General features: G+C 50.9%; 1 protein-coding gene across 6 annotated transcripts in view; it reads right to left on the minus strand.

Moving 5' to 3' along the window:
- The window catches only part of LOC146786089 (eukaryotic translation initiation factor 4 gamma 1-like), a 582,378-nt gene that overhangs the window by 409,807 nt on the left and 156,459 nt on the right, over positions 1–16,112 (minus strand). The window lies entirely within an intron of this gene.

The raw sequence follows: 16,112 nt of genomic DNA on the forward strand, positions 1-16,112 counted from the left end.
CGGGGCACCTTAAACTTTCTCGGTGCCGGCCTTAGCCCGTAGGCACAAGGACAGGCGAATTTTTGGTCTTGTGTTGTTGGGGCAAGGGGGCTTCTGTACTCACGGTACACTGACCCGGTGTAACTTGCTTCTCTTCTTTCATGTAGGACAGCGAAGCATGGCACACAGCTGTGTGCCAAGCCTACAACCGACTGCTCTGGGGTGCACTATACCAGTGGTGAGGGTACAGGTGCATGAGCCCTGTACCCTTACAGTATCAAAGTCCATTCTTAGACATTGTAAGGGCAGTGCTGCCATTAAGAGTATATAGTGCTGGGAGTTTGTCATTACGAACTTCACAGCACCATATTGGCTACACTGAAAACTGAGAAGTTTGGTATCAAACTTCTCAGCACATTAAACCCACACTGATGCCAGTGTGGGATTTAATGAAAAATGCACACAGACGGCATCTTAGAGATGCCCCCTGAAAACTAACCCACCTCTAGTGTCCAGGCTGAGTGGCTGCTTTCAGCTGCCACCACCAGACCGGTTTCTGGACCCAGAGAGCCTGCTGCTTTCTGGGGCCTGAAACAATGCACGTCCTGGGACGAGGTGCCGGCCTCCTCCCCCAGGATGGGCAGGGTTCGCAAAGGGGAAGCTTTAAAAAGGCTCGATGCCTTTGTGAGCCTTCCCAGGCCACTTGCTGCTCTCAGCAACTTGTCCCCACAGGATCTGAACCCCATTTTGGGCAGGAGAACCGGCGGGAAAAACAAGTGAGGAAGAGAGGTGTGCCCACCTCTGCCAACTCCACCCCTCAGGTGGGGGAGGTGAGGTGAAGCACAACTCAGTCCACGCCATCTTGAAGATGGAGGGGGGGAGAGACTCAGCCAACCAGGGACAGGCACATGCCCTGCTCCCACAGAAGGGTGGCATAATAGGGGGTGTACCTACCTGTAATTCCCCTAAATCTAGTATTTAGGGGCACCCCTGAACCTTGCTTCCTCAGATAAGAACCTGCAACAAGAAAAGACAAGCATTGGCATAGCCAATAGGTCTCGCTTTTGGGACCTTATAAGTGTTTAGCCATGCAATAGTTGCATAACTAAATACTTATAAGGTCCCAAAAGCGAGACCTATTGGCTGTGCCAATGCTTGTTTCTGTTTATTACTGATCTGTAGTAATGGCGGCGCACGGGTGCCACCATTACTACATAGAAGTAATAAACAGGCTCACGGAGAACATCAAAGCGGCCGCTAAAGTGATCGCGATCAAACACCAAAGCGGCTGTGAAAGTGAGGCGCGCGCTCCCGCGCACCTGCACTGTAGCTCTAGGCTACAGTGGTAGCACTTTTTTGAGCCCTCACAAAAAGTCTCGCCACACCAGCGCATGCGCTGGTTCAGGCGAGACCTAAAAAAGGACCGATCAGCCATGCCGAAGCTAACAGGAAGAAACCCTCTGACGTGGCCAAAGCCCTACCCGCCTGTCTCCACCCCAAACCTGCTCCTGCAAAATCCCGGTGTCTCCTGCAGCCAGCAACCCCGAAAACTCCAGAGGACCTGCCCGCCTTCAAGCACAAAGACCATGTCTCCCGTGAACACTGGATTTGTTCACCTGCAACCTCTGGCTCTGGCCGGACACGTCAAATCCGCCCCACTCTGCACCCGCCATACACAGCCCGAGCAGGCAAACACCACAAGGAGATCACCCCGGTGATCCCGACCAGAGATCCAGTGACCCCTGACCTGCCTAAAGCCTCCAGCTGATGCCTGCAGCCTAAAACCAGAAGGTCAGAAGATCAGACCCCAAAAGACTCCCCTGCATCAGACGCCCCACAGCGTTGTGTGCCCAAACCAACGGTGCCTAACCAACCCTCTTATCTTAACAACTTACCTCTCAAAGTGGTGGCCGCACCCAGAAAACATTTGTCCCCAAGCCTGCAATGCCTTTGCAAACCGGAGGTTCCCCACTGAAACCAACAGGGCACCCGATGTCGAAACAGCACCCTGCCGCCCTAGTGTCGCTGAGGGTGCACCTTTTGTTTCCCCATCTGCTGAACAAAAGTCCAGGAGATTTGCTCCCATAACCCAGTGGCCTGCTTGCCGGCAGCCACCAACCGGAGGCCCCTATAACCCATCAGATAACATTGGGCCTCAGCACTCTGCACCCGGCCACCCTAGTGCCGCTTAGGGTGTAACAAGAGTTCATCCTTGACCCTGGGGGAACCCTTGTTCTAACCCCAGAAGCTCAACTCCAAAGACAGATTACTTACTTGGTAACCGTTAACAAAATAGTTACTTACCAGTAGTAGTTTTACAGCTTGAAGAGTTTTCTGGATTCCCATGCTGTGAGAAAGTGCCATCTTTCTTGCATGGTATGCCCCCACTTTTTGCTGAATGCACTTTGAGTGTGCCCAGGGCCTATGTTCCTTTCCTAAAAACGGTGCTGAAACCTAAAACCCAAATTGGCAAACCCTGGCCACATGTTAGCCCCTGGTAAATAGTACACTAGGTACCCAGGGCCATGTGACCAGGCAAGGCCTCTAAGGGCTGCAGCACTTATTGTGCCACCCTTAGAGGCCCTGTACCCTGACACACAAAACAGAGTCAACATGGCACACATACCTGTATGCAATGTCCACAAACTACTCTGCCCTGGCATACATCAGCCACCCCTCTAGCTGGGTGCCCTATGCCAGTGGTGTGGGTACAGGAGCATGAGCCCTGTGCCCCTACAGTACCCAGGTCATTCCTGGTGTAGGAAGGTGGATATCTGACTATGGTTACCCCCAACTTTTTGCCTAGTGTCTAGCTGGTTTTTCGACTTAGTTGGCCTGAGATCCTGCCATTCAGGGTCTCAGGCTGTCTGCTCTCTCTTTAAAATGGACTCCATGTACCCTAGGTACATTCCCAATTGGTAAGGATCACCTTATTGGACCCTGTACAGTGTACCCTAGGTACCCAGGGCATAGGTGTACCCTAGGCCTCCCAGGGGCTGCAGCATGTATTATGCCACCCCTGGTCTGGCCTTCCAATCAGACACAACTGGCTGATCACTCAGCTGGGGCAAGGTCGGGTAATCACCCCTTGCTTAGATATAGTATGCCTATATCTACCCCTATATATAGACACATGTGTACCTATCAGTCACTCCTATGGCAGGCCTTAACAATCCTGGAGGCAGAGTGCTTGGTAACATGTGAGATGGTGCTCTAGCATGAGCTGAGCCTGTCTGCAGCTTTCGGAACCATGTCCTTATAGCTGTTCTATGTTATAGCCTACCATATACTCTTAAAGTGCCTTATAATCTTAAACGGTTATGGTAACTATGGTTTGGCTGTATCAAAACATGTCGTGTAAGGTGTCTAACACTGTGGAATAATACCCCCATACCATTTCTGGACATGAGGATATTATTCCCCCCTTCTAGAGGGAAAGACATGTTAAAATCATACTTCACTGTTAGCCTCTGACCAAAGCCTCAGCATCACAAAATGGATGCTGCTGCCACAGACACGAGTCTGACCTCCTGCTGCTGGGAGTGATCCTGGCAAGGGAGGCTTGGACAATAGGTTTCCTGCTTGGGGAGGTGCTAGCACCTCCCCAGACAGACTTTAGTGTATTGGGGCAGGGAGGGCTGAAAGGAATGAGACATGCCTGGGGCACACAAGGTGTCCCATGCATAGTCCAGTTCAAACCGGTGCTGGGGCACTCCAGCCCCAGTCCTGGCGCGAAACTGGACAAAGGGAAGGGGGTGTAACCACCCCCCTCCCAGGTCCCACCCATAAGGCGTGACCTAGCAGGTATCCCAGCCCCCCAGATTAGTATAAGAGTGGGAGTTGGGCCTCAAGACTTTGGATTATCCTGAACCTGCAACTTGAACAGAAACTCTGGACCTTCGACATTCGACGAAAGAAGAAGACTGAAGAATCTCCCTTGTGGCCAAGGAGTGGCTACCCTGTGCAAACAGGCACCATCAAGAGACTACCCTTTGCTTTGCCCACGTTCTACGAGGAACCGACTGCAGAGCCCGACCAGAGCCTTGACTTCCAGACTTCTCCGACCCTGATCCACATCTACAGCAGAGCTGAGATCCGTGGAGGCGACGAGCGACGTGGGACCGGCTACCTGGGAAAAGTGGCTAGTATCTTCAAGCGCAGCTTCTGAGGCACCCTCGAAGTTGTGCACCGGGGATTGAGAAGCCCCACCCCCAAGCACCATCTGCACCGAAGATCAGCCCCCCACACTCAACGAGTCCTGCGTGGGGCCCTTCAGCATTTTCCTGCTTGCCGCGTCTGTCCGGTTGCTTGCCCGCTGGCTAGTGGCCTTTGTGACGACGCAACCTGTAATCTTCACCACTGGTTTGGCTCCTCCAGACTGGCTCCTGCTTCTTTGAAAAAGAGAAGCACCCCAGACCTTCCTGGTCTGCAACAGAAGCAAGTCCTCCGTTCTGCGTGGGTTCCGCTTGCCAAGGCTTGGTGAGTCCTAGTCCAACTTCGACGCCGCCGACAGCAAGAGCCTTCGTGGGACAGCTCGCCTCCTGGTCCTGGTCGTCCTCGACGCTTCCTGGTCCTCCTGGCTGCAGCGACAAGCTTCACCTTCACCTGCAAATCTTCACGACATCGTCTGGTTCCTTCCTGGTTCCACGTGGTCACTGGCTAGTGACCTTGACTCTGTCCCCTCTGCTTGCAGGTCTCCTCTCTTCTTGATCCCAGCCTTGGGATCCACCGGACACTCTTCACTGACTGCCTGTCAGCATCTTTCTTCAGGCATCCATAGGAGTCGACGACGAAACCCGACACAACTTCACCCCTATGCACCCGCAGCCTGTGGGCTAGGTAACTTGGGTACTCCGGTGCTCATCAGGATAGTGACTATCCTAGTGTCTAAGTTTCAAGTCTCAACTTCCTAGCTCCTCCGGAAGTGTCCTAAATCTATCTATTTCTAAACTGTACTATTGCTAGTGACTTTTACGCATTACGCGTGAGTGTTTCCACTCTGCATACGAATCCCGTGGGCCTCCCACTTCCTAACCTTTGGTAGTATAGTGTAGCCCCAGCGATTCCCTAGGCCTAGGCCTATTCTATTTCCGTGACAGTGGTCCTTATACCACTTACTTAGTATATGGTTTGCGTGGCCCCTAGGGCCTAACTGTATTACTTACCTGTGTGACTTAATGTATGCTTAAATAAGACTGTATTGTACTTACCTCTAATCTCATAAAGAGTGCTGAGGGTTTGCTTAGAATAAATACACTTTATTTTATATATATATCTGTTGTGGTGTCCTTTCATTTGGTATTCAAGGGATTATATATGGTATCACAGCTGGCTTCACATGCCATTCAGAGTTTAGCCTAAGACTGCTCTTGTCCATGCTACCACTAGGATAGCTGGTCTATAAGGTTGACTTTACAACCAATCACCATAAGGGTATTTGGACTGATATAAGGTGTACACTAGAACTAGTGACATCATACATCAGGCCAACTTCTCACACCTGGGCACTAAGTGCAGTGCTGCCATTTAAGAGTATATGGTGCTGGGAGATCGTCAAACACGAACTCCACAGCACCATAATGGCTCCACTGAGGACTGAAGTTTGGTATCAAACTTCTCAGTACATTAAACTCGCACTGATGCCAGTGCAGGAATTAATGTACAATGCACAACAGGGCATCTTAGAGATGCCCCCTGAACCTAAACTACAATCCACGCATGGTCCGAGGGGATGCCTAGGCTGCCACACAGTAGACATGTTGCTGGACCCCTGGGTAGAGAGCCATCCGGGCTCCTGGGCCTGCAACAATGCACATCCTGGGCGAGGTGCTAGGTCTCCTGCCCCAGGATGGGCAGAGGAAGCTTCAAAGGCATGCCGCCTTTGTGAGCTTCTCCAGACCACTTGCTGTACTCAGCAACTGGCCCCTACCGGTTCTAAACCCCACTCAGGCGGGAAGACTGGCCGGAAACCCCAATTAAGGATAGGGGGGGTGCCAGCCTCTGCCAACCCCACCCCTCAGGTGGGGGAGGCGAGGTGAAGCACATCCCTGGGCTCTCGCCATCTTGAAGTTGGGGAGCCCTGCCCATTCAGGACTAGGCCCCTACCCCCCTCCCACAGGAGAGTGGCAGGATAGGGGGTGTACCCACCCCAGGGCAGGGACCCAGTTGTCCCTGCCCTTTACCTACCTGTAACGCCCCTAAATTTAGTATTTTGGGGCACCCTGAACCTTCCTTCCACAGATCCAGATTCCGAAACAGCAAAGAAGATCAAGAAGAAAGAAGACCGGCCATGCAGCTGCTAAAAAGAGGAAGACACCAACTGCTTTGGCCCCAGCCCTACCGGCCGGTCGACCCTCGAACCTGCTATATCCCGGCATCTCCCGTGGCCAGCAACCTCACAAACCCCAGAGGGCCTGGCTACCTTGTGACTCCGAGCATCTGGGACTCCCACGAGCAGTGGCACTGCTCAAAGCAAGTAACTGACCCCTGGCATCAGCCAGGAACTGCGAACCCTGCACACTCTGCACCTGCCAAGCCTGGCCTGTGCTGGAGTGGACCAAGACGACGTCCCCCCTGCGACTGTGGCCCCGAATCCGGCTCCCAAGGACCCACCTAGACGCTCCTGGCGATGCCTGCAGCCTCAGAACCAGGGACCCCCCCCCCCACGGCGATCAACAGAGGGTACGATTTCCCGACACCAAAAGGCACCCCTGCACCCGGCGCCCTGCGGCCCCTTGTGCCCAACTCCTGGGTACCTACCTATCCTCCAACTACCCAACTTAGCTCTCGAAGTGGTAGTCGCACCTGAATAATCTTCATCCCCGAGCTTGCAGCCTTTGTTCGTTCTTGAGCTTCTCTATTGCAATCCATTGAGCGCCCGACGGCTCAAAAGCACCCTGCACCCAGCCGCCCAAGTGCCCCTGGTTGTGCAACCTCTACTACTACCTACTTGCCCATTTGCCCTGAGTAAGAGACCAGGAGCCCAGCTCCCACAGCCGCGTGGCTTGCTAGCCAGCAGCCACCAACCAAGGGCCCCCTGCCTTCCATAGGATAACATTGGGCCTAACTCACTCTGCACCCGGCTGCCCCAGTGCCATTGAGGGTGTAACAACTGTACTTACCTGACCCTGGGAGACCCCGGAGTCTATGATCAGAACCTTAACTCTGCCAGTCGAGTACTTACCCAAAAGCCTATAACTCACTTTTCTTCCATAAGGTTACATTGACTGGTTTCACTTGAAATTTCTTTAAAGTGTGGAGTTTCTAAACTTTAAAATATTCACTTAAAATCAACCGAGTAATCGGAAATACTCACCTGCTATTAGGAGAGATTCCAGTGCTGATGCCCAGCACTGACACTGAAAAGTAATTACAAACCATACTTGCCGCTAACTCAATTTTCTCCCATAGGAAATCATTGACTGTTTTTCTGTGAAATTTCTTCCAAGTGTCGATTTTGCAAACTTGCAAATATTAGTTAAAAATCGCCTGTATAACCTAAACACATTGTATCGACTGCTTACAGGTGGTATACTAGTGCTGGATCTAGGATCCAACACTGAACCTGAAAAAGTAACCATAGCCCCACTTACCTGCTAAGTGAATTTCCTCCCATAGGATAACATTGGTAATTTGATCAGAAAAAGTTTGTCAACTTTTAAAATAGCAAAACATTGCTTAAAAATCACAACAGTAACTTAACCGAATTTACTCACTTGTTTCCAAGAACTGTCCCAGGACTGAATCTAGGATCGAGTCCTGGAGTTAGAAAAGTAATCCTGAAAGTAATTAATTGCATACAACTTAAAGTTCCCATTGAGCTCAATGTATTATTGTATTTGAACTTGTGTTGCCTATTGCAACAACCTGTAACTATTACCAACAAAAGTCAATTGCCTATTGCAAAGTATTTAACTAAAGCATCTCATTCTGAGAAAGTATATTTTGACCATTTGCTGACTGGGTGTGTGCAACAAATGCTTTACACTGATCTCTGGTACTGCCTTACTACTCGACCAAGCTACCACTTTAGAGAGTAAGGTTATATCTAACTTTAGCCTCTGCCAAACCTCTGGGGACTGTGGACTCTGTACACACTGTACCTATTTGGGAACAGTATATACAGAGCCACTTTCCTACACTCGCTGACGCCACATAAGTGGACTATATCAGGGCGGGGTTGTGTGGCGCCGTCACATGGCGCGCAGAAGTGCTGCTGCAAAAAAAAAAATCTGGATCCAGTCTGACGCCTGGGGATATGCTAAGTTAAGGAATCTGCGGCTAGATGTCTATCAGATAGAGCAATACTTTACTACATTGAAAGGACAAAATCCTTTAGTAAAACTAAGCAACTTTGTGGCTTTCTCTCCACCACATAAGGGCAATCCCATTTCGAAAGCAGGGATTGCAAGGTGGATTGTTAAATGCATCCAAATATGCTATCTTAAAGCCAAACTCACAATAACCATTCCCCCTAGAGCTCATTCCACACGCAAACTAGGGGCTTCTATGGAATTCTTAGGGAGGATTCACCTAGATGGCATCTGCAAAGCATCAACTTTGTCTACACAGCATACTTTCACAAAACATTAGTGTAGATGTGCAAGCAAAACAAGCTAGTGTGGGCCAGGCTGTATTAAGAACACTTTTTCAAACCACTGCAACAGATACAGGTAGCCACCGCTAAGGAGGTAACTGCTGTATAGTCTATGCACAAGTATAAGATCTACAGCTCATATGCCTCGAACTGAAAATGCTACTTACCAGTTTGCATCTCTTCTTGGCATGTAGAGTGGTAGATTCGTATACGCCCACCCGCCTCCCCAGATACCTTTATCTATTCCAGTACTATCTTACTTAGATACATTACACATGGACATCTCTTTACATTTCTTACTACCTCCATCATTACCCTCCATGGCAAAAAAAAAATTGGAGAAGGAGTCGAAGCCCATGCGCACTATCATCCTAAGGAGTCACCTACCTCACGACTACAAAGACTTCTTCCAAGACAAAAACAAAGCGCAAACATCAGAGTCGAACACCAGATGGCGATCTATGCACAAGTATAAGATCTAGAGCTCATATGCCTCCAACAGGCAGTTTGCAAAGTGAGAAGTCTGAGAGGACAGTTATGTAACTGTTCAAAGGGAGCGCACATAAGATATGTGAGGACCAAGTTCAAGTCCCACTGGGGAATTACGAAGGGAACAGGAGAAAAAAGATGAGTAATGCCCTTAAGGAATCTATTTACAACAAAGGCTGATCAGGGAGCCTAAGGAAGGCTGAAATGGCCGAGAGGTAGCCCTTAGGAGTGCCCAGAGCAGAGCCCTGCTGGGCCAAACAAGGGAGGAACAAGAGAACCTCAGAAAGATGGACGGAAAGGGGATCCACAGACTTTGCCGTGCACCATGCACCATGCCACAAATTTGTTCCATGTGCAGGCATGTACTGTCAGAGGAGGGACACCTGTGAGAAAGTGCCATCTTTCTTGCATGGTATGCCTCCACTTTTTGCTGAATTGCTGAATGTACTTTGACTGAGTGTGCCCTGGACTCCTGCCAATCAGGTGCCCAGGGCCTATGTTCCTTCCCTAAAACAAACCAAACCCAAATTGGCAAACCTTGGCCACATGTCAGCCCCTGGTAAATGGTACCCTAAGTACCCAGGGCTTTGTGACCCAGGAAGGCCTCTAAGAGCTGCAGCACTCCTTGTGCCACTCAGAGGCCCTGTACCCTTACACACACACACTGCCTTTGCAGGCTGAGTGTTTGGGTGCAAGACAAAAACAAAGTCGACATGGCACAAATCTTTCAGAGTCAGCCTGGTGAACTACGCTGACGACACGCAGCTGGCTTTCTCTCTAGAAGGGGACGATGCACTTTCCATGGACCGCTTCCATCAATGCATGCTCCAGACTTCGGATTGGCTTAGAAGGAACTCTCTCCAGTTTAATAGCGGTAAAACTGAGGTGGTCTTCTGTTCACCATTCAGGATCCCTAAACACCTCCCCTCCGAATTTTGCCTCACACCTGAGGAAGGACCCCTTACACCGGTCAGGAAGGTTCGCAATCTTGGGGTGATTATCGACGACGACGACCTCCAGATGGTATCCCAGGCCAGCAAGACCACCAATGTCTGTTTTGCCCTGTTGCGGCTGCTCCGGAGTATTCTACCTCTGCTCCCTAGGGAGTCGCGAGCCACAGTGGTACGTAGCACGATATTAAGCAGGCTTGACTACTGCAATTCCCTATATTTGGGGGCCCCGCAGTATATCCTCCAAGGACTGCAGAGAATTCAGTCAGCCGCAGCCAAACTAGTGCTTGATAGGCGGCGCTGTGCCTCGGCCACCGGAGCACTGAGGCACTTACACTGGCTTCCTGTGAGGGAAAGGGTATTCTTTAAGTCCCTGTGCATGACTTTTATAGCAGTACATGGACTGGGCCCAGACCCTCTACAGGATAAGTTCGCTCGCCACCTACCTAGCAGGCAACTTCGCTCCTCCACAGCTGGTCTACTGGTGGTTCCGAGATTCAAGCGCACTAGGGTAGGCGGAAGAGCCTTCAGCATAGTAGCGTCCGGCATGTGGAACAAGCTCCATGCCAACCTGAGACATTGTAAATCCCTACTTGAATTTCGTAAAGGACTTAAGACCTGGCTATATCCGAAAACTTCAATCTAGGCAGGTTTCATGATCCTCTCTCTGTCACCTTTGGATGCTGTCCTTCAGTCAAAAGCGCCAGGATGCCCGTAGGGCGACAGCCGCGCTATATAAGTTTCACATCAATCAATCAATCAATCATACACTGCCATGGCATACATCAGTCACCCCTCTAGCTGGGTGCCTTATGCCAATGGTGTGGGCACAGGAGCAAGAGCCCTGTGCCCCTACAGTGCCCAGGTCCATTCCTGAGCCCTGTAAGTGCAGTGCTGCCATTTAAAGAGTACATGGTGCTGGGAGCTCGTCAAACACGAGCTCCACAGCACCATAATGGCAACACTAAAGACTGGGAAGTTTGGTATCAAACTTCTCAGCACATTAAACCCACACTGATGCCAGTGTGGGATTTAATGTACCCAGCACCCCAGAGAGCATCTTAGAGGTGCCCCCTCGAACCTAACCTACAAATCCACGTCTGCTCTGAGGCTGCCTAGGCTGCCACCCAGCAGACATGTTGCTGGACCCCTGGGTAGGAGAGCCCCTGCTCTCCTGGTCCTGCAACAATGCACATCCTGGGCGAGGTGCTAAATCTCCTCCCCCAGGATGGGCAGGGGGAAGCTTCAAAGGCATGCCCCGTCTGTAAGCTTCCCAGGCCCCTGCAACCCCCCACTCTGGCGGGAAGCTTTGGCCGGAAACCCCAAATAAGGACTGGGGATGTGCCAGCCTGCCAACCCCACCCCTCAGGTGGGGGAGGCGAGGTGAAGCACATCTCCGGGCTCTCGCCATCTTGAAGATGGGGAGCCCTACCCTATCAGGACTAGGCTACTGCCCCCCTCCCACAGGAGAGAGGCAGGATAGGGGGTGTACCCACCCCAGGACGGGGACCCATTGGTCCCTGCCCTTCACCTACCTGTAACGCCCCTAAATCTAGTATTTAGGGGCACTCTGAACCTTCCTTCCCCAGATTCCAAACTACGAAGAGCAAGAAGAAAGAAGACCTGCCCTGCAGCTGCTGAAAAGAGGAAGACACCAACTGCTTTGGCCCCAGCCCTACCGGCCTGACGACCCTCGAACCTGCTCCAGCCCGGCATCTCTTGTCGCTAGCAACCTCACCAACCCCGGAGGACCTGGCTACCTTCTGGCTCTAAGCCCCTGGGACTCCCATGAGTAGAGACTCTACTCGAAACCTATCTCTAACCCCTGGCAGCAGCCCGGAACCGCGAACCCGGCACACTCTGCACCAGCCGAGCCTGGCCAGTGCCGGAGTGAACAACGACCCTGAGGACGACCCCACGGCGACTGTGACCCCGAGTCCGGCACCCAAGGACCTCCCTCGACATTCCTGAAGAAGCCTGCAGCCTCAGAACCAGGTGCCCCCCCAACCGCGATCAACAGAGGGTAAGATTTCCCGACACCTAAAGGCTCCCCTGCATGCGGCGCCCCACGGCCCCCTGTGCCCAATCCCGGGGTACCTACCTATCCTCCAACTACCCAACTTACCTCTCGAAGTGGTGGTGGCACCTGAAGAGTCCTCGTCCCCGAGCTTGCAGTCTTTTTCCTAACCGGAGATTTCCCATTGAAATCCATGGAGCGCCTGAAGGCTCAAAAGCACTCTGCACCCAGCCGCCCGAGTGGCCCTGGCAGTGCAACCTCTACACCTATCTAATTCCCCACTTGCCCTGAGTAAGTGACCAGGAGCCCAGCTCCCACAGCCGCGTGGCTTGCCAGTCAGCAGCCACCAAACAAGGCCCCCCTATCCCTCATAGGATAACATTGGGCCTAACTCTCTCTGCGCACCCGGCCGCCCTAGAGCAACTGTACCTACCTGACCCTGGGAGACCCCTGAGTCTGTGCCCAGAACCTCAACTCTGCCAGTCGAGTACTTACCCTTAAACCGCAAACTCTATTTTCCTCATAGGGTAACATTCACTGGTGGTGCCTCTTTCTTCTTGCTACGTGGCTGTGCCCGATCTCTGTCTTTCCCGGACTGCTTGCTGTGGGCGAGTCCCCGCTTTGCTGGGACTCGCGTTGTTGGACTGTCTCCCGGCCGGGCATTGCTCCGCCTTGCTTGTCCTCCGGAGCCCGGGCATTGCTCTGCCTGGGTGGATGGGACCACACTTCCCAGGGTCCCCTCCGCGGCAAGGACGCCGCCGATGTCACCAGCATGCGCCAGGAGGCGCTATTAAGGCACGCCTGGTGCTGAGTCCCGGGTGGTGCCTCTTTCTTCTTGCTACGTGGCTGTGCCCGATCTCTGTCTTTCCCGGACTGCTTGCTGTGGGCGAGTGCCTGCTTTGCTGAGACTCGCGTTGTTGGACTGTCTCCCGGCCGGGCATTGCTCCGCCTTGCTTGTCCTCCGGAGCCCGGGCATTGCTCTTCCTGGGTAGACGGGACCACACTTCCCAGGGTCCCCTCCGCGGCAAGGACGCCGCCGACGTCACCAGCACGCGCCAGGAGGCGCTATTAAGGCACACCTGGTCCCGCGAGGACGCGTGCGGGACGCGCCGGGAGAAGCCCGGGACAAGGGCAGGACCGTTTGTGACCGTTAGTGCCCGGGTGAGTCCGGGCTGGGCCTCCCCTCCTGCGTTTCGTGGTCTTGAAATTGAACTTGTGCTGTATAATTCTGTACTGTGTAACAGACTTCCGCCTAAATATTACTCGGCGCAAAGATATAGAAAGGCCGTTTCCTGTTGATAATTCAGAACCTTTCTTTCGTCATTCAAAGTGGTGAAGAATGGGGAAGACGTGCGCCGCTTCATCTGCTCATGCTCTAAAGCATAAAGAAACTCTAAACCAACCACTACCCAGCCTGACAGCTATAGATCGTATGCTGCAGAAAACTATTGGGGTAGTTGCTAATGCAATTGAAAATACAGAACGTCGCCTCTCCCTTCCTGTTGGTTCCCTTCCCCCTTTGCCCTTGACCAATATATCGACCCTCACTATTAACTCTCAGGATTCGATATTAGCACCATCCTTTGTTGCCCTCCCAGGGGCTCATCATACTTCCAAAACCCAGGATACTACTTCTAACTTGGCCAACGTTTCCCCTGAACTTCTTCCATTTCCATCTAGACATTCATTGACTCCCACCACCTTCCTTAGCGAGTCCTTCCCTGTTCCTCTTGCTCAGGTAGAGATCTTTACAGCTAATAGGTCCTTTGACATACCTACAACCTCTATCTTGCCCTCAGTTTTGTCGCAAAGGGTAGACAGTCCCACCCCGAGGGTAATAACCAGAGGTCAGAAGGCCAGATGCAAGTCAAAACACACTAACAGGGAGGGGCAAACTGCAAAAAATCTTAAAGGGAGCATAGGTGGCAATAAACTCAAGAAAGTTGCTGTTAAATCTAATGTAACAAAAGGGAAAATCGTTAGCAATAATATATTCGAAACTATATCTATCCCGTCCAATGACAGAGGCTCACATGTTTCAACATCTGAAATAGCAGCTTCTCCATCTACCTCTCTTTCACACAGTGAGGGACTCTTTGATAAAATCGAGCACCTTATGAAATCCTTAATGTCACCACTTCTGGAAAGGGTTAAACGTATTAGTGAAAAAATAGATAATCTGGAGAAAGTATTGAAAATTACCCCCATCGTCCTAGTGCAACCGTTGGTCAGTGCATACACTAAGATTACAGACTTACAACCAAGTACTAGACCCCAAAAAAGTGGTACTGGAAATAACGCCCAATTACTACCTGCTAATAAGCCCTTTTCGCCTCAAATAATGAAGAACATCGATTCTACGATTAGGCGTTCCCAGGTGGCCTCAAGGGTGTCTGAACCTAAAGACATGGAAAGAGGGGCGGGCGCCCCACGTAAGGATATTGAATCCGTAGAATTGACGTCTAATATCCCTGGTGTTTCCAGGGATCTTTCTTTGAATACCAATCCCAAGAGGTCATTCCCACACATTGATCTACCCCCGCATCTTTACCATATACTATAGTTTTAGCTGGTGTACCGGAGCTATCCCAAGGAAAAACAGAAACCTATCTTGAGCTAAGAAATAAAACCGTACACTGGCTAAATATGAACAGGCCACTCCCGTCTAATATATCAGGGGAAGGAATATGCTACTTACCAGTATGCATCTGTTCTTGGCATGTAGAGCTGCAGATCTATACACTGTGCATAGATCGCCATCTGGTGTTGGGCCCGGATGTTTGCAGTTTGTTTTTCCTCTTGGAAAGTCTTTGGAAGTCACGAGGTCGGTGACTCCTCCTTTGGTTCGTATTGCGCATGGGCTTCGGCTCCATCCTCAGATTGTTTTTCACCAGCAGGGAAAGATGGAGCGTAGTAGTAACAGTAAAGAAACCCATGTGTGTTGTATCTAAATAAGATAGACTGGAACGGATACAGGTAGCCGGGGAGGCGGGTGGGCGTGTATAGATCTGCAGCTCTACATGCCAAGAACAGATGCATACTGGTAAGTAGCATATTCCGTTCGAGGCATATGAGCTGCAGATTATACACTGTGCATAGATTATATAGCAGTACCCAACCCTAGCGGCGACCACCGGCATCCGTTGCAGTTGTTTGGAACAGTGTTTTTAGTACAGCCTGGCCCACACTAGCTTGTTGCTTGGTTTGCACATCTACACAGTAATGTTTTGTGAAAGTGTGCGGTGTTGACCATGTCGCTGCTTTGCAGATGTCATCTAGTGGTATGTTTCCTAGAAAAGCCATAGAAGCCCCTATCTTCCTTGTAGAGTGGGCTTTAGGGGGGAACAGATAGCGTTCGTTTTGCTTTGTGGTAGCAAATCTGTATGCATTTTACAATCCACCTAGCTATCCCTGATTTAGAAATAGGGTTGCCTTTATGTGGTGGAGAGAAAGAGACAAATAGCTGTTTGGTTTTTCTGAAAGGTTGTGTTCTTTGGATGTAGTAAAGTAAGGCCCTTTTAACATCCAGTGTGTGTAAAGCCCTTTCCGCAACGGTTTGAGGTTGTGAGAAAAAGACTGGTAATTCTACCGACTGGTTTAGATGGAATGGAGAAATGACTTTGGGTAGAAATTTTGGGTTGGTGCGGAGTACAACCTTGTTCTGATGTATTTGGAGAAAAGGTTCCTGTATAGTGAGTGCTTGTATTGCACTAACCCTTCTAAGGGAAGTGATGGCCACTAGAAAAGCTGTTTTCCATGTGAGAAATTGCAGCTCACATTTATGTAATGGTTCGAAAGGGGGTCCCATTAGCCTTGTGAGAACTATATTCAAGTTCCAGACAGGTGAGGGTGGTACTCTGGGTGGAATTACTCTTTTGAGGCCTTCCATAAAGGCCTTGATGGCAGACACCCTGAAAAGTGATAGGTGCTGCCTGTTCTGTAAGTAAGCAGCAATTGCTGCGAGGTGTAACCAAATGGATGTATATGCTAGGTTACACCTTTGTAGATGGAGAAAGTAACATATGATGTGCTGTATGGACACATTTAAAGGGTTGGTTGTGTTGTTGTGGCAGTAAACAAC

Source organism: Triturus cristatus, chromosome 11 (genome assembly GCF_964204655.1).
Source record: "Triturus cristatus chromosome 11, aTriCri1.1, whole genome shotgun sequence".
Lineage (NCBI taxonomy): Eukaryota > Metazoa > Chordata > Amphibia > Caudata > Salamandridae > Triturus > Triturus cristatus.